This window comes from Cnephaeus nilssonii, assembly GCF_951640355.1.
Source record: "Cnephaeus nilssonii genome assembly, chromosome: X".
NCBI classification, from domain to species: domain Eukaryota; kingdom Metazoa; phylum Chordata; class Mammalia; order Chiroptera; family Vespertilionidae; genus Cnephaeus; species Cnephaeus nilssonii.
The window spans coordinates 57,705,334-57,724,290 of NC_137071.1; the positions used below are offsets into that span (position 1 = coordinate 57,705,334).

The 18,957-nt window shown below is 39.4% G+C and overlaps 1 pseudogene across 1 annotated transcript; it reads right to left on the minus strand.

Moving 5' to 3' along the window:
- Positions 1 to 7,992: 7,992 nt before the first annotated feature.
- Positions 7,993 to 8,676, minus strand: LOC307096167 (transcription factor E2F6-like; annotated as a pseudogene). The gene has a single exon. The product of its transcript is annotated as a transcription factor E2F6-like (transcript).
- Positions 8,677 to 18,957: the final 10,281 nt, after the last annotated feature.

The window sequence follows — 18,957 nt, forward strand, 5'->3', positions numbered from 1 at the left end:
ACCGTGGGACTACATAAAATTAAAAAGTTTTTGCACAGCAAAGGTAACCATCACAAAATAAAAAGACAACCCACTGAATGTAAAAACATATCCTCTTCCAATGATACATTTGATAAGGACTTAATATCCAAATTTATAAAGAACTTTTACAACTAAACACCAAAAAAACTCAAATAATCTAATTAAAAAATGAGCAAAATACCTGAATAGAAACTTCCCCAAACAGAATATACAGATGGCCACTATACATATGAAGTGATGCTCAACATCACTAATTAACATAGAAATGCAAATTAAAACCTTAGTGAGATATTATCTCTCATCTGTCAGTGTGGCTATCATCAATAAATCAATAAACAAGTGTTAGTGAGGATGTGGAGAAAAGGGAACCCCCATGAACGGTTGGTGGAAATTCAGACTTTTGTACCCATGGAGTTTCCTAAAAAAAAAAAAATAAAGGAACTTCTTTATGAACCAGCTATCCCACTTCACTTCCCAAAGAAACCCAAAATACAATTTTGGAAGAATATTTGCACCCTGATGTTCATTGCAGTGCTTTTTACAATAGTAAAGTGCCCATCAGTAGAAGCAGCCCAAGTGCCCATCAGTAGATGAGTGGATAAAAATGCTGTGTATAAAAAAAGCTGTGGTACTATTGCACAATGGAATGCTACTCGGCCATAAAAATTATGTAAATCTCACCTTTTGTGACAGTATGGACAGACCTAGAGAGTGTTGAGTGAAATAAGCCAGCCAGAGAAAGACAAATGCCATATGATTTCACTTATCTGTAGAATCCAATGAACAAAATAAACTAACAAACAAAATAGAAACAGACTCATAGATTTAGAGCACAGACTGACAGCTGTAAGAGGGAAGGGGTTTTGGGGGGAAAGATGAAAAAGTTGTAGGTATTAAGCAGAGAAAAAAAAAACAAACCCTCATAGACACAGACAACAGTATGGTGATTACCAGAGGGAAAGTTGGGTAGTGGAGGTAGAAGATAGTAAAGGGGGGATAAATGGTGAGAGGAGACTTGATTTTGGGTGGTGAACACACAGTACAATATACAGATGATGTATTATAGAATTGTACACCTAAAACCTGTATAATTTTATTAAATAACTAGTGGTCTGGTGCACAAAATTCATGCATGGGGGGGTCCCTCAGCCCGATCTGAACCCTCTCCAATCTGGGATTGGGCCTAAACAGACAGTTGGACATCTCTCTCAAAATCTGGGACGGCTGCCTCCTAACTGCTCGCCTGTCTGCCTGATTGCCCCTAACCACTTCTGCCTGCCTGCCTGATCACCCCCTAACTGTTCCCCTGCTGGCCTGATCGAGGCCTAACTTCTCCGCTGCTGGCCTGATTGCTCCCAACTGCCCTCCCCTGCTGGCCTGATCACCCCCAAGGCTTTTATTAGTATAGATATGACCCTTCACAGAAAATTTCACTAACCCAGCTTTACAATAAAGGCTTGATGATTGAAACATTGGGGCCAGACACCAAGATTTCCTTTCTTTGAATAGTGGAGGTAATAATTATCTAGTCTTTAAGTTGCCCTGAACATAAAATGAGATGATGACTTAGAAAAGTATAAAAGCACCATAGAAAGACAACTGTCTTTTTCATGTACTGAAAAGACAATAAAGTGGTAAATGAAAAACACTATTTTTATTCTCCCCCTTCCTTCCTTTACAGCCTTTATTTAAATTTTGAAATTTATAAAAATTTCACTCCTATTTTCATTTCTTTACATTCAATATTATTTTGTATTAGTTTCAGGTTTTATATTAGTTACAGAATAGTGGTTAAACAATCATATACTTTACAAAGTGTTCCCTGATATTTTCAGTACCCACCTGGCATCAACTGTCTTTACAACACTATTGATTATATTCCCTATTTAAGTGACAATAGGTTTACAGGTTCCTTCCAATCTTTCTTTTGTGTTGCTCTTTCTTCCTTTTCTTTCTCACTTCTTCCCTCATTTTCCTTATATAGTATCTCAATTGGCCATCAAAGCTCAGCGAAGGCAGTGGGACACACTTAATCCATTTTATAGACCAGGAAACTGAGGCCAATTCCAGTTGGCTGCGGAACTTGACTCAGCATGCAGGGAGCCCTCATAGCAGTGCTACCTCTGCCCTTCCTAAGGGGCAGCCACCGGGCAAACAGAACAAACCTTCTTGTCAGGCTGCCGAGCCTCTTTCTCAAGCACCTCTTCATTGCTGATGCTCCACATTCTTTCCTCTCCCCCGGCCCCCACCCCCATTCTTTACTTCACCCCCTTCTCCAGAGCAGGTGGTAGGCTTCGCACTCACAGTGCAGGTGTGTGCTGCCATGGGGCAGGGTGGGCGAGGGCTTGCTTTTGGGCCAAGACAGGAGCAGGAGTCGCTGCCTCTGAAGTGTGAAGGTCGCCTGGGCAATGACAGGTTAATGCCGGGAGCTTCTCTGAATTGAGTCAGTCAGTCCGGACCCTGCAGTGTGGCACCCCTTCACTGAGGTGGCACTGCCCCTCAACCCCCACCTCAGGGCTGCAGGTCCTCGCCCCTCTGCCTGGGTGTCCTTCCATGCCCCTTGATCCCCAGCCAGGCTGACCGGCTTCTTGGGGCCACTGCAGAACCTCGCTCTCCACAGGAAAGGCAGATCCCTGCCCCCCTCCCCCCCGGCCCCCTGCCCAGCCTGAGCCCCCTCTGGTGCACCCCGCCTCACTAGGTTTTTGCCTTTGATCTGTGACAGCACACTCCCAGCAAGCCTGGTACCCAGAGGGGAACAGGGTCAGGTATTTGCCCAGAATGTTAGAGGTTGCAGTAGCATTTGCAGATGTTGCCCAGAGCCTGTTGGTGAAGGCAGCGCCTGTGTGGGGTGTCCTCATAGAGGGACAGTGCGGCCACTCTGTGCCCTTTGGAAGGCCCGCCTCCTGGCTGGCCGCTTCACCAAAGCTGCCGCACTCGCCCTGGAGCTCCACAGTCAGCCTCAAACGTCTGCTAGGTCTCCACCCTCACCTGGTTCACTTCCTTTCTTCCCCATTCGGCCTTCATCCATCCCTCTCCCCTGCAGTGCTTGAGCTCCAGGCCCGAAAGAAAAGAACCAAGACCAAGAAGGACAAAGCCCAAAGGAAGTGAGTCTTGAACCCCCACATCCCATTCTCTGGATTTCCTCCCGCACCTCCTCTCTGTGTCACATCTTGAACGGGCACCCTGCGGCCCAGCCACATGGCCTCCGGGCAGCCTGGTAGAGTCAGTCTCTGGGAAGCTGTGGATCTGTGGCCAGAGGCCCGGCCTGGGTGTCAGCAACCCCATGCCTGCTGGAAAGGACTGGTGGAGGAGGATGGGAGCCTGTGGGTCATTAGCTCCCCAACTCCAGAGGCAGCACCACAGGCTCATGTGCCAGCCGCAGGCCCCACTCACCCCTCCTGCCGAGTGGTCATGACCTTACAGAGTCCCAGCCTAATTTGCATATTCCTCTCTTATTATATAGGATATCACCACAATAATTTCAATAATTTTTTATAAAATAAAAATTAATAAAATGATTATTGAACAGAAAATTAAGCAACTTATAATTCATTTGAATATTTATGAATCTGCTAATGTCAAAATGGCTGTTAAAATGTCTGCTAACAGCCAAAACCGGTTTGGCTCAGTGGATAGAGCATCGGCCTGCGGACTGAAAGGTCCCAGGTTAGATTCCGGTCAAGGGCATGTACCTTGGTTGCGGGCACATCCCCAGTAGGGCGTGTGCAAGAGGCAGCTGATCAATGTTTCTAACTCTCTATCCCTCTCTCTTCCTCTCTGTAAAAAATCAATAAAATATATTTTTTTAAAAATGTCTGCTAACAGGAGCTAATAACTTTTGAAGTACAAGAAGTCTGTTTATAAAATCACTCTTTAAGTGGTATGAAGCCAGAAGCACATCTTTTCTTTCCTCTCTATGTAATTTGAAATATACAGAGCAGTTTTTATTTTATCACAAAGTACTCTATTACTTCTCCACAATCAAAAAGGTCTTTCCAACAAAGTGCTTTTTTAAGATTACCCTTTCATAGAAAGGTTATTTTTCACTACAGCACAACATCTAATTATGTACAGTACATTGCTCTCATTGTGTTTGAACAATAGCTGGAGACTTCTAATGACTCAGGTATTGCATTCAAGTGTTCCAGCATTTAGCAGCCACACTCCTTAATGTTAGCATAACTCTGACACTTTTATTTTAATGAGTAAGACTGCAGATATTCAATATAACTTACATTATACAGAGTTTTCAGTCGTTGTATTTGAGGGGATCATTTCTGCTTTAGCTGCTCCTGGCAAGATATTTCACACATAATGATGTCACTGTCTTATGCCTGTAACTAGATTCATCTTCATTATAAGAATATTATTTAAACACTAGATTACAATTACTAAGTGAGTTATAGAGAAAATGTGTGTTTTCTAAGAGCTAAAAGAAAAGCAGTCACATTTACTTCTATCTTTTATATAGGAAACAAATGGAGTGGTCAAAGTGTTTGCATTTGCACATTTTATTTGGTTCTATTCTTAAATAACAATGGGAATATTCAACACACGTCTTGAAATATATAATAAACACCAAATATTCTGAAAAAAAACATAAAATTTGAGTTCTATTATGGTAACATCACACCAAGGTACACAGTAAGTACAACAAAAGTATCCTTCTGAGATCTTTAGAGATTTTTTATCACAGTATATAATTGATGCCATAGTCACACATTTTAAGATATATAAATTGACAAATATAGGGATGTTTGGAAAAACAACTACAGAAGGAGAAAATTACTTTATTCAGTTGGAAATATGTTCATATTTACAAGCTGCAAATTTTATCTTCCATTAGCATAAAATAGTATCAAACCATCGGTTCAAAAGCAGTTCTAGGTGTCAAAGTGATCAAGAATATTGTAATATCTATGTAAGGTCTCAGGTAGGTACTGGAAATATCAGGGAACACTTTATAAAGTATACAATTATCTAACCACTATTCTGTACATCTAAAAATAATATAAAATAATATTGAATGAAGAAAATATATGCTATACTTTTGATTAAATAAAAAAAGGTACAGCTCCCCAAGACAGACAATGCCAGAGTTATATTGAATTAATACTTTCAGCTCTCAGTCCAAGGTTTCATAGGGATATCTATACTGACCACTGGCCCTCATCCTATCTAATAAAAGAGTAATATGCAAATTGACCGTACCCCTGCTACACCCACAAGCCATGCCCACCAGCCAATCAGGAGTGAGTATGCAAATTAACCCAACCAATATGGCTGCGGCCATAGAGCGAGCAGGAGGCTTGGGTTTCCCCGATGATGGAGAAAGCCAAGCTTTCCGCCCGCCCTGGCCTGCCCTAGCCTCCACTCAAGGCTACTGTGTTTCAATTATAGAAAATAAATAAATCTTATATATCAGGGCCTCCGCTTGGGTCGCCAGGGAGTGTGGCCAGCCTGCAAACCAGCACAGGCCCTTCACCCAGGCCACCCCAAGCCCAAAGGGAACCCCCACCCTGATCCGAGACACCCTTCAAGGCAAACCAGCCAGCCCCCACCCGTGCACCAGGCCTCTATCCTATCTAATAAAAGAGTAATATGCAAATTGACCATCACTCCAACACACAAGATGGCTGCCCCCATGTGGACACAAGATGGGCGCAACAAGATAGCTAGCAGGGGAGGGCAGTTGGGAGGTATCAGGCCTGCAAGGGAGGGCAGCTGTGGGCGATCAGGCCAGCAGGGGAGGGCAGTTGAGAGGGACCATGCCTGCAAGGGAGGGCAGTTGGGGGCAATCAAGACTGCAGGGAAGGGCAGTTAGGGGTGACCAGGCTGGCAGAGGAGGGAAGTTGGGGGCCACTGGGCCTGCAGGGAAGGACAGTTGGGGGGAACCAGACCTGCAGGGGAGGGCAGTTAGGGGTGACCAGGCATGCAGGAGAGGGCAGTTAGGGGCAATTAGGTTGGCAGGGGAGCAGTTAGGCATCAATCAGGCTGGCAGGGGCATGGTTAGGGGGTGATCAAGCTGGCAGGCAGAAGCGGTTAGGGGCAATCAGGAAGGCAGGCAGGTGAGCAGTTGGGAGCCATCAGTCCTGGATTGTGAGAGGAATGTCCCAGATTGGAGAGGGTGCAGGCTGGGCTGAAGGACACACACCCCCATGCACGAATTTTGTGCACTGGGCCTCTAATATTCTAATAAACAATAAATTATATCACAAAAATAAATTTTAATAAAAAAATCTTATGAAACTTCATACTCTTAGACCAAACTCACCAAAGTTTCAGTTAGCAAAAATAGTGTGGTGATTACAGTGAACAACACTGTATTGTATACTGGAAATTTATTAAGAAAATAGATCTTATATTGCCTTTTCAACATATACAAAAAAGAAAATGGTAACCATGTGGAAGTGACAGACATATTAATTAGCTCAATTGTGGTTGTCAATTCACAACATACTGTATATGTACCAAAATGTTAAAACATAAATTGCACACCTTAAATATATGCACTGTTTCTATATTAATTAATAAAGCTTTTATGTTAAAATGATCTGTTTTATTTGTTCAAACATTTGTTGAGCCCTTTTTATATGCCTGGCATGGTGTGTAACAATAATTAAGACAAAGTCCCTCAAGGAGCTCACAGTCTAATGGTAAACTACTGAGTAAACTGAGGCACAGTGGTAAATGACTTAGTGAGTGAGGTAGAATTAGCCAGGTACTTAGAAATGGGGGACTAGAGCTGGAAAGAGGCCAGGGTACAAATAACACATCATAAGTAAATGCCTTTGCTTGAAGAGAAAGGGTACATACAAAAGCATATCATAAAATTTCCTGGTGAAAAGGTTAAAATAGTTTCCAATTGTCACCTTGATTGAAGTCACGTCTTACAATCAATTAAACCACTACCTGATGGTATTTTTACACTTGTCCCTAAAGGCTTGGGGCATGCCAATGGTCTGCTCAGACATACTAAGTGTAGGGAGTTTGAAGTCCAATTTTAGCACTGGGAATCATATTGACATTCAATTAATACCAATAACTTTTGCCCTAGCTAGTTTTATTCAGTGGATAGAGCATCGACCTGCAGACCTAAGGGTCCAAGGTTTGATTCCATTCAAGGGCATGTACCTTGGCTGCAGGCTCTTCCCATGCCTGGGCCCTGGTCAGGGCTCATGCAGGAGGCAACCAATCAATGTGTTTCTTTCACATCAATGTTTCTCTCTGCCTTTCTCTTCCTGAAAATAAATGGGAAAATATCCTTGGGTGAAGATTAACAATAATAACAAAAAAATACACACCAATAACTTTAAATGTACCAGTATAGCATAATTATGATACTTCTACATTTGGCAGTTTGGAAAAACTTTCCTCTAACTCGTATTCAGAGGATTCTAGTATGTTATAGATACCACAAATATTAGAGAATTTGTATGTTACTTTCTTTATATACATTATTTTGGCTGTACAGTGGTGAAAAGTTTCACTTAGACATACTTCACAAGTAATCTAAACATTATACACATATATTTAAAGACATAATGCTTAGATGCTTGTGTACAACAGCTAATTTTAGACATGAACCCATGTAAGGCAATTTATTTTGTTATAAGAACACATAATCTTTGCAGGAAAGAACAGAGCCCATGAAGAACTGTCCATTTTAGGCCTGACCATCTGTTTTAGTGATACTCTGTGGTGAAGTTATTTCAGTAGCCAGGGTGTCAAATTTACTGACAAAAAGCCATGAATAAATATAAAAAGAGTTATTTTCTAATGTGGAAATCATAATTATCCAGTAATATAAGTAGTGAGCTACTCAAAAACATACTGGCCTTAATGCTGATACTGACTAAGAATGAGGGAACTTCTGAGCATCAAACTTAATGCATATTTAATCTATACAGGATGTTTGAAAAACACTCAATGGAGGAATTTCAAAGGCTATCACTTGCTCACTTCAAGTAATTATTCACTTTGCTGTGGAGGATTTTCTTCCTTATCAGGGTTTTCTGAGTGTTTGCTTTTAGATAAGGAGATTCCTACATCTTCAGATACCTATTACTTGAGTGATCCTGTTTCACTTCAAACAAATACCAGTAGACATCAATGTGCCCTCTGGTGCTCCGTATACCTACTTGACAGAATCTTCTCTGGGAGCTGGAACATCCAGTCTGGTTTCTGCTGGAGCTTTAACTACAATAACAATATGTTCATGGAATGCTTGAATGCTCTGAATATCTAGATAGTCCTTAATTTTCTTTGTCATCTGTTAACTCAAACAACTGCTGATCACAATCCTTAATTAACTCATCCAGAGCATCTTCCATTGCTGATATGCCATAGGGTTCCTCCTGCAGCTTCTTCTGTTGGGGCAATGCTTCAAAATTGGTGATATAAAATCTTATCCATCTAATATGGTTTTAAGATATTTTTTTCAACCAGGTCAATGCCACTTAAGATATTGGTGATGTCATATAATCTTCGATTTGCTACTCCCAGTTTTGTTGAAATCGTGTTTAAGTCAACAATATCCCCAGAAGCATTCCTGATAAGATCCATAAATTTTCTTGTTATAAGAAATAGTGATGAATCAAAACGAGATCTCTTCCATTTTGGAGCTTTTCTCATGTGCACAGCTTGTACATTATCTTCTAAATCAATGCTTTTTTTTATGGCAGCGGGCCGTCCACGTTGGTGTGGTCCTGGCGCTGGGGGTGCACCTGCTCCTCTGTCTGGTCCTCGAGCTAGCTGAGCAGATTCTGTGCTGGCAGCTGCTGACTCATGATGCCCAGCCAGCGGCCCCTTGCCCTTGCACCCCGTGAGCTCTAGCACCTTCTGCTGGTTGGGTCAGAATCTACCCGCAAGGCGCTGGTTCCTGAGCAAAGCACATAGAGGGCTTGCAGCCTTCTCAGATATGCATCTGGCTAGGACGATCTGTGGACATATGGATGAATGCACCACTGCCCAGGTCCTGGTCCTGGGAATTATAAAGCAGACTAGAGAAGATCAGGGAGATTCACGATTTTCAGGATGCTATACTCATCATGTAGCTGACAGACCACCTCCCAACTAAGCCATTTTTAAAAATATGTTGTAAGAGAAAAGGAATATGATGTCAGGGTACCCTGCATGCTTAATAAATTAATGTATCACAGGATAACAATACATTGTGCATTTATTTATTTATTTATTGCTTTTTCATTAGAGATATGTTGTATCAACTAAGAGAGCCAATATAAAAAAGTGTTAGTAATGATACTATATAGTGATCCATTTTAAGGAAAACTGTAAGGGTGAAAAATGGTGAATATTATTTTAGCATATATTTTACAACATAAAATACTATGTGTACACAAAAAAAGTTAATAGCTGGAATCTTGTTCCTTTTTTTTTTTTGTAGAAGACTTCTTTTTACAAGTGATTGGTATACCTCAATATATTTAAGAACTATATTGAATATAGCTGTAGTCATTATGATTAAAGCAATTAATTTTAACTTTACCTTTTAATTACAAATCTAATTGTTAATATAGGAAACTTAAAGCATATATAGAACATGTTCAATTTATACTCCCTTGGTGTTTAATTGCACTTCGAGTCCTTCTTGAATTCAATACTATCAAACATGACTAAGATTTAATGTGGTTTGGAAGCACTGTCACAACATGAGATTCTTTAATGTCTCTCTTCTCAAATTCTAATTATTTATATATTTTCTATACACATTATACTTTCCCCTCCCATCTTAGAAAACATTTGTTCTTTCTAAAGCCTTAGATTCCTTTTTCTTTCCTTCCCTCACCTCAGGTTTTTTTCTTTATTTATTTTTAATTTCTCACTTGGCACCAAATCCTTTTCCTTCATAATAAAAACAAATTCAAGATGTCCCCATTCATTTTTTTTAAAAAGTTCCTAAATCCTGATACTTCCTTGAAGCTGCAATACCTTTTTGAAATTCCCTTAACTTCAAAATTCTTAAAAGAATGGTCTATCTATACGTCTAAAACCTCATTACTCGAATCATTTTGTAAATCCTTCCCATGACACTCTAACTAACACATACTATTTCACTCAATGGTCACTAGCTAAAAAATCCCAATATCTGTTTGCTATTCTTCATCTTAGTTGTCTTTGACATTAGACTTATTTAACTTAACTTGACACTTCCTGGCTGTTGCAATTCCATACACCCTCCTAGCGCTCCTCTTCGTCCTCTTCTGACCATTCTTTCTCAGTCTCATGTACCTACACAGTCCATTTTTCTGGTCTCATTTCCTCCTCACATGAAAGCATGATGTTTCCTGGAATTTTTTTTCTTAGCTCTCTTCTCTATACCTAACAAATATATAAACTGGAAGTCTCTGCATCAAGTATAATTTACAGATATGACTTGTTTGATTAACATTCAAATTGAACACGTGTTCTCTAATTCAAAATTGTGTTATAACACATTTGTTTTACATACTTATTTTTACCAGCCGGTCTGAAATACTTTGTCTTTAACATTTTTAAAAATATATTTTATTGATTTTTTTACAGAAAGGGAAAGGGATAGAGAGTTAGAAACATCCATCAGCTGCCTCCTGCACACTCCCTACTGGGTATGTGCCCTCAACCAAGGTACATGCCGTTCCTTGACTGGAATCGAACCTGGGACCCTTGAGTCCGCAGGCCGACACTCTATCCACTGAGCCAAACCAGTTAGGGCTGTCTTTAACATTTTTATTATTATATACTCTTTTGAGTTTTAAATCCACATTTTAACTCCATTACACATTTACATTTTTATATCATTTTATCATCTAAAATTATATTTCTAAACATCAACTTAACTTATTCACTCTGAAACTTTTTTAATTACTTTTTTTTGTTTAGGCTAATAGTGTCAATATCTTTCCATTGATATGGGCTTGACAGTTCAATATCATCATTGATTCTTTCCTTGCCACACAAAACTATTTTCAAGTCCTTTGGTTACAGTTTCATAATATATTTTGCATTAATCTCCCTTCTTTATTCCCAGTGCAAGGGTGAATTCTCACTGTTTCACCTCTTGATCACTGCAATAGTTCCTTACCAACTAAATTGTGTCACATAGAAAGCATTTGAAGGAATATTAAGTTTAACCTGGGGTAAATAAAATTAGGTGGCCTTGAAAGCTATCATTAAATACCTGAAAAGCTATCATAGAGGAAAATGAGTGTGGTCCTCAAGAAATCCAGAACCTCAGGGGTCAGAAGATGTATGGAAGTTTGTGGTGAATATAAAGAAACTATTTTATAATATTTACTTAAGAAAGTAAACTCATGCTACTCCAGGGATTTGAGCCCAAACTGGAAGACAGCAGGTCAGTGATGGTATAGAAAATATTATATAACTTTGAAGGTCCCTTCTTGCAGAGTCTATTATTTTAAGATATATAAATTTATAATACTGTCAGATCTGTAAATCCAAAATACATATGAAAACTTTTAGGTTGATATTTCTTTATTTATTAAACGGCCAGTGAATATGGAGGCCATGAGTCAACTTATTTGAAGAGTCAGCTGTTTAGATAACTTATTCTAAATAAGGAGCAGTTGTTAAAAGAATTTTCAGGCTCTGGGTGTACAATCATAAGCCTGAGGAGAATAGGAGTAATATTATCCTTATTTTACTTATTATAAAACTAAAATTTTGTACTATTTCTTACTAAAGTGGTATGATATGTCAACAAGAGACACTAGTAAAATCATTTTTGTTTGTCTCCTGATCCATTGTGGGGGTTTTTCCATTAAAATGTGTTAGTTTCCATTAATGGGTGGTTTTTGGCATGAAAATGAACAGGAACTCAACGATACTGGCTAAGAATAATGTGAAAAAAGAAATTTTAATAATTTGAAAATAAACATCCATAGTACTTGATGGGATTATTTGATTTACTGATGTTGAATAGCATCAAAGTTTTACCCTGAGTCAGGTAAAATTGGTCACAAATTGGTTATTGCCTCTCATTGGCAATAATCATCTCTTCAAGAGAATTTCCTGACTTTATTTATATCTGGAAAGATGTCTCTCCTTTTACAGATATTTTCTCAGTAAAGAATGTCTGATTTTGTCAAATATAAGTGTATAATAAATAAATTTATCTATTTTCAATCAAGAGGAAAATATTCTTATTACATAGATAAGTGACTTATTTCCTCCATGAGATTCTTGAGAGTCTTAGGGGGTTAAAAGTCAAATTTCAATATACCCAAAATTATAATAAAATTGGGCTTATTGGCTAGATCAGGATTTAAAGAGATGTTTCATTATCAGGACTTTTTAAACAAGTGGTTTAAAATAGCTAAAATGGTTGTTTCACTGTAATATTTATTGGTATGCACTGCTCCTTATGATTCTTAAATTTAAAACTATGAACATAAATAGGATAAAATTCATATCCTCAGCATGTTGCACATTTTAAGACTAATTGTCATGGCAGAGCTATCTGCTACAATAATTAAGCACAATAGTACAGCAGTTGTCCAGCTGTTGCCATTACACAGCACATTCAATAGTCCAATAGACTGACTCTGAAATGGCAAGAACAATTGAGACAGCTGTAGGTGTCATCCAATAAGGAGTAAGAAAGACAGTCATACTAGTAGTGATTGACTCCTCATGTATCAATATAAAATGTGTCCTTTAGTTTATTTGGTAAATGAGCATATGCTGCAAATTTATATTAGAATGATTCTTATTTTCTTTATTAAACATTTGCATACATTTATAATCATATTCAATTCACTTTTTATATTTTCCTGTATTGGCTCACATAAATATGTGGAGCTATGAGCAGAAAAAGTGAACCACTCCATACTATAGTCTTCAGCATTTTCCAGGAAGATCAATGGACCCACAATAATGTCTTCTCTTAATGTCACATGCCTATGGTTGTGAGAAGCAGACTTCTGCTGCTGCCTCACCAATAATTGGTTTGGAGAAAATAGCCAATGGGAATGGTCTAGAATGCCACAGTTACCCTTGTTACAATATCCACAAATGTCAACAGTGCTTTCTACTATGGACCAGCTAAAGGTTAACGACACACCTTCTCACCATTGATTGTGCAATTAATTTAAAGTGATGCATGGAAATCATTGAAGAACTGAAACTGTCTTTTCCCAGGGTCTAATACAGTGTCTTTCATATAATAGACATTCAGGAAATGTTCATTTAATAAATATGTACACAAACAAATTAACTGCAAGCACAATAGAATGAACATACATTAAGTGCAGCTGAAGTTAAGATGAGATGGACAACACAAAGGGGAAGAATTACCATGAGAAAACTTCACTGCGGTGATGATTTGAGCCTTGAAGGATCTGTGAAGTTTAATAGAAGGAGGGATAAGGGGATTTCAAGGTGAGGGAAAACATTGGTAATTCAAAGTACTAAGTATAGGAGACTTGGAAAGATGGTTACTGGCAGGAAGGTAGGGAGAGAGACAGTGTGAGTGAGGAACCCATAGAGGAGAGTGTAGACGTGTGGGGTGTGTGTGTGTGTGTGTGTGTGTGTGTGTGTGTGTGTATGAGCTAGGGTCAGTTAGATTCTTCAGGTCTTCCAAAGGGCTGCCTAATCGGGCAGTCCTAGACTGCGGAGCCCTGCGCACAAAGCAGACACTTCTCGGTGGCTGGTGCGGACGCTGAGACCACGCCATCTTGAGAAACAGAGCTTCCTGAGACTAGGATCCTGTCTTCAGACACAAACCAGGACCCTGCAGCCACTAGGGAGAGAGAACTGGTATCACAGCTGCAGACCAACAAACAACAAGAATCCAGACTTGTGGCAGCAGATTTCCGTGAGTCAAAGTGCCTATACCCCTCCCCGCAGGCGCGCGGATATCGCCTTAGTAACTGATAGACCTACCCCTCGCCCGAGCTGCAAAGCGCCCGTAGGCTCCCAGATAGCCCCATAGTAACTGATAGACCCACCCCTCGCCCAAGCTGCAGAGTGCCCTCAAAAGGACGCGCTCCCCTTTAGGGAATTTGGCATGCAGGACAGACGCAGCTCCCCTTTGGGGAAATCTGACAGGGTGCACAGGGGGCTCCCATTCGGGGAATTTGCGGGAATTTGGCTTGCGGTGCACAGCTCCCCTTTGGGGAATCTTAGAGAGCGCACAGAGGGGCTCCCCTTTGGGGAATTTGATGCACAGGGGGACTCCGCCCCCCTTTGGGGAATCTCGGAGAGTGCACTGAGGCAGCTCCCCTTCAGGAATTTGAGAGTGTGCTAAGCCCTAGCCAGTTTGGCTCAGTAGAGAGAGCACACACAGGACGCAGTTCCACTTCAGGGAATTTGGCACGCTGGACACAGCTGCCTGGGATCCCTGACTCACAGCGCATTCACACTAAGAGCCAGTGACTCCAATTGTTGGTGCATGCACACACAGGGACCCTGATTCTCAACAAGAAACTGAACAAGGCAACAGAGACTGACACTCGATTCTTGGTGCAGACACAAGGAAACTCTGACTCCTGGCACATGCTAAGGATCTCATTTTCGGCACGTACCAACAGTGTGGTGCAAACAAGGCCGCTGATTCTAAGTGTGCACACGAGACCCCACGGAACACTGGGGACACTGACCCTGAGAATGTCTGGTTCCCACCAACCAAAGGAAGCCACAGGTCCTAGTGTCAGAGCAATTCAGTGAAACTCGGGTGGAGCGAAGTCCCCACAGCACACGGCCCAGGTCCACGCAAATGGAAGCTTGAGCTTTCTGGTGATAGCCAGAATGGGAAACAAAATAACTCACAGAGGAAAGAAAATGTGGAGTCACCAAGAAAGGAAATTAGTGAAACTAAATCTTGCAACATGACCGAAAAGGAGTTCAGAGTAATAGTCGTGGAATTTATACATCAGATGGATGAGAAAATCAACAACTTCTGCAAGAAGCAGGAAAAAAATGAAAAGTGATATAGCTACAATCAAAAACAGCATGGAAAGTATCAACAGTAGACTACAAGAAGCAGAGGACCGAATTAGTGAGTTAGAAGATCAGGTACAGAAACAAGCTCAATCTGAACAGCAATTGGAGAAAAAAATTAAAAAGCAGGAGGAAAGCCTAAGGATGATTCGGGACAACATGAAACAAAGTAACATGTGTATAATTGGGCTGCCAGAAGGACAAAAAGAGCAGCAGGGATTAGAAAATCTATTTGAAGAAATAATGACAGAAAATTTCCCGGATATGGGAAAGATAAAAGTTACGCAAGTACAGAGAGTCCCAAGCAGCATCAACCCCAAAAGACCCACACCAAGACATGTCATAATTTCAATGGCAAATATAAATGATAAAGAGAGAATCTTAAAGGCGGCAAGAGAGAGACAGAGAGTTACCTTCAAAGGAACACCCCTCAGATTGTCAAATGATTACTCAACAGAAACACAACAAGTTAGAAGAGAATGGAAGGAGGTATACAAAGTGTTGCAAAGCAAAGGACTGAATCCAAGAATACTATATCCAGCAAGGCTATCAATCAAAATTGAAGGGGAAATAAGGTCCTTCGAAGACCAAAAAAGGTTCAGAGAGTTTATCACCACCAAACCAGCAATGCAAGAAATGCTAAAGGGAATACTGTGAAAAGAAGAAATAAACAGGTAAGAAGGAATACAGACACAAAAATAGATATGACTACAAACAAATACCTTTCAGTAATAACATTAAATGTAAACGGACTAAATGCTCCAATCAAAAGACATCGAGTGGCTGAATGGATAAAAAAACATGAACCATATATATGCTTTCTACAACAGACCCACCTCAGGACAAGAGACTCACACAGATTGAAAGTGAAGCGATGGAAAAATATCTTTCAGGCAAATGGAAATGAAAAAAAAAATGGTGTAGCAATACTTATATCTGACAAAATAGATCTCAAAGTAAATGCCATAACAAGAGATAAGGAAGGCCACTTCATAATATTAAAGGGAGAAATCCAACCAGAAGAAATAATTCTGGTAAACATATACGCACCCAATATAGGAGCACCCAAATACATTAAAAAAAACTCCTGGAGGGTATCAAGGGAGAGATTAATAGCAATATAATCATAGTAGGAGATTTTAATACCCCATGATCACCATTGGACAAATCCTCTAAACAAAAAATTAGCAAAGAAACATCAATCCTAAATAACTCACTAGACCAGATGGAATTATTTGACATTTTCAGAACATTTCACCCCAAAGCCACAGAATATACGATCTTCTCAAGTGCACATGGGTCATTTTCAAAGATAGACCATATGCTGGGTCACAGGAAAAGTCTCTTCAAAGTCAAGAAGATAGAAATTATATCAAGCATCTTCTCAGATAAGAGTGGCATAAAACTGGAAATCAACTACCATAAATACAATCCAAATAAATCAAACACATGGAGACTAAACAGCATGCTATTAAACAAGGAATGGGTCACCAGAGAGATCAAGGAAGAAATAAAAAACATCATGGCAACAAATGACAATGAAAACACAACAATCCAAAATCTATGGGACACAGTGAAAGTCTTGAGAGGGAAGTTCATAGCTCTACAAGCCTACTGCAAAAAAAAAAAAAAAAAAGGGAATCATGTTAATAAATTACCTAACCCTACAACTCAAAGAGTTAGAAAGAGTGCAACAAGAAAAGCCCAGTGTAACCAGAAGGAAGGAAATAACAAAGATCACAGTGGAGATGAATGACATAGAGACCAAAGAAACAACAGATCAACAAAACCAAGAGCTGGTTCTTTGAAAGGATGAACAAGATTGATGGACCTCTAGCCAGGCTCACCAAGAAGCAAAGAGAGAGCACCCAAATAAACAAAATCAGAAATGAAAGAGGTGAAATAACAACAGACCCCGCTGAGATACAAAGGATTGTTACAAAATACTACAAACAACTCTATTCCAACAAACTGGACAACCTGGAGGAAATGGACATATTCCTAGAAAAATACAACCTTCCAAAAATCAATCAGGAAGAATCTAAACAGCTCAATAGGCCAGTAACTATGGACGAAATTGAAGCAGTCATCAAAAAGCTTCTGGCAAACAAAAGCCCAGGGCCTGACGGTTTCACAGAAGAGTTTTACCAAACATTCAATGAAGAACTAAAACCTATCATCCTCAGACTATTCCAAAAAATTCAAGAGGAAGGAACACTTCCAAGCTCCTTCTATGAAGCCAACATCACCCTAATACCAAAACCAGATAAAGACAACACAATGAAAGAGAACTACAGACCAATATCCCTCATGAACCTAGATGCCAAAATCCTCAACAAAATTCTAGCAAATCGGCTCCAGCAGTACCTCAGAAAGATCATACACCATGACTAAGTAGGATTTATCCCAGGAATGCAAGGATGGTACAATATCCGCAAATCAATAAACGTGATACATCACATAAACAAATTGAAAGATAAAAATCACATAGTCATATCAATTGATGCAGAAAAAGCATTTGAAAAAATCTAACACCCTTTCTTGATAAAAACTCTCAACAAGGTGGGAATAGAAGGATCATACCTCAACATAATGAAAGCTATATATGATAAACCCACAGCAAATATCATACTCAATGGACAAAAACTAAAACCATTTCCCCTAAGAACAGGAACAAGACAGGGATGCCCACTCTCACCACTCCTGTTTGATATAGTACTGGAAGTATTAGCCATTGCAATTAGACAAGAAGAAGAAATAAAAGGCATCCAAATTGGAAAAGAACAAGTAAAGCTGTCTTTATTTGCAGATGACATGATATTGTACATAAAAAATGTGAAAGACTCTCTCGAAAAACTAATAGACTTAGTAAATGAATTTGGCAATGTAGCAGGATACAAAATTAACGCCAAGAAATCTATGGCCTTTCTATACACCAATAGTGAACTTACAGACAGAGAGAATAAAAAGGCAAACCCATTTACCATCGCACCAAAAAAAATAAATTTAAGATACCTAGGAATAAACTTAACTAAGGAGGTAAAAGACCTATACACGGAAAACTACAGGACACTAAAAAAAGAGATAGAGGAAGACGTAAACAGATGGAAGAACATACCATGTTCATGGATTTGTAGAATCAACATCATTAAAATGTCCATACTACCCAAAGCAATCTATAGATTCATTGCACTCCCCAATAAAAAACCAATGGCATATTTAACAGACCTTGAAAGAACTTTCCAAAAATTTATCTGGAATAAAAAACGACCCCGAATAGCCACAGCAATCCTGAGAAAGAAGAATAAAGTAGGAGGGATATAAATACCAGATTTCAAGCTGTATTACAAAGCCACTATTCTCAAAACAGCCTAGTACTGGTTCAATGGAACAGAATAGAGAATCCAGATATTCACCCAAACCACTATGCTCAATTAATATTTGACAAAGGAGGCATGAACATACAATGGAGTCAAGACACTCTCTTCAATAAATGGTGTTGGGAAAATTGGACAGATACATGAAAAAAAATGAAGCTAGATCACCATCTTACGCCATACACAAAAATAAACTCAAAGTGGATACAGGACTTAAGCATAAGGCAGGAAACCATAAAAATACTAGAGGAATCCACAGGCAACAAAATCTTAGACATATGCCAAAAGAACTTCTTCACTGATAGTGCCTCTAGGGCAATGGAAGCTAAATAGAAAATAAACAAATGGGAATACATCAAAATAAAAAGCTTTTTTACAGCAAAAGAAACTATCAACAAAACAACAAGAAAGCCCACTGCATGGGAGAACATATTTGCAAATGGTATCACTGATAAAGGTTTAATCTCCAACATCTACAGGCAGCTTATACAACTTAATAAAAGGAAGATAAATGATCCAATAAAAAAATGGGCAACGGACCTAAATAGAATCTTTTCAAAAGAAGACAGAAGGAAGGCCAAGAGACACATGAAAATATGCT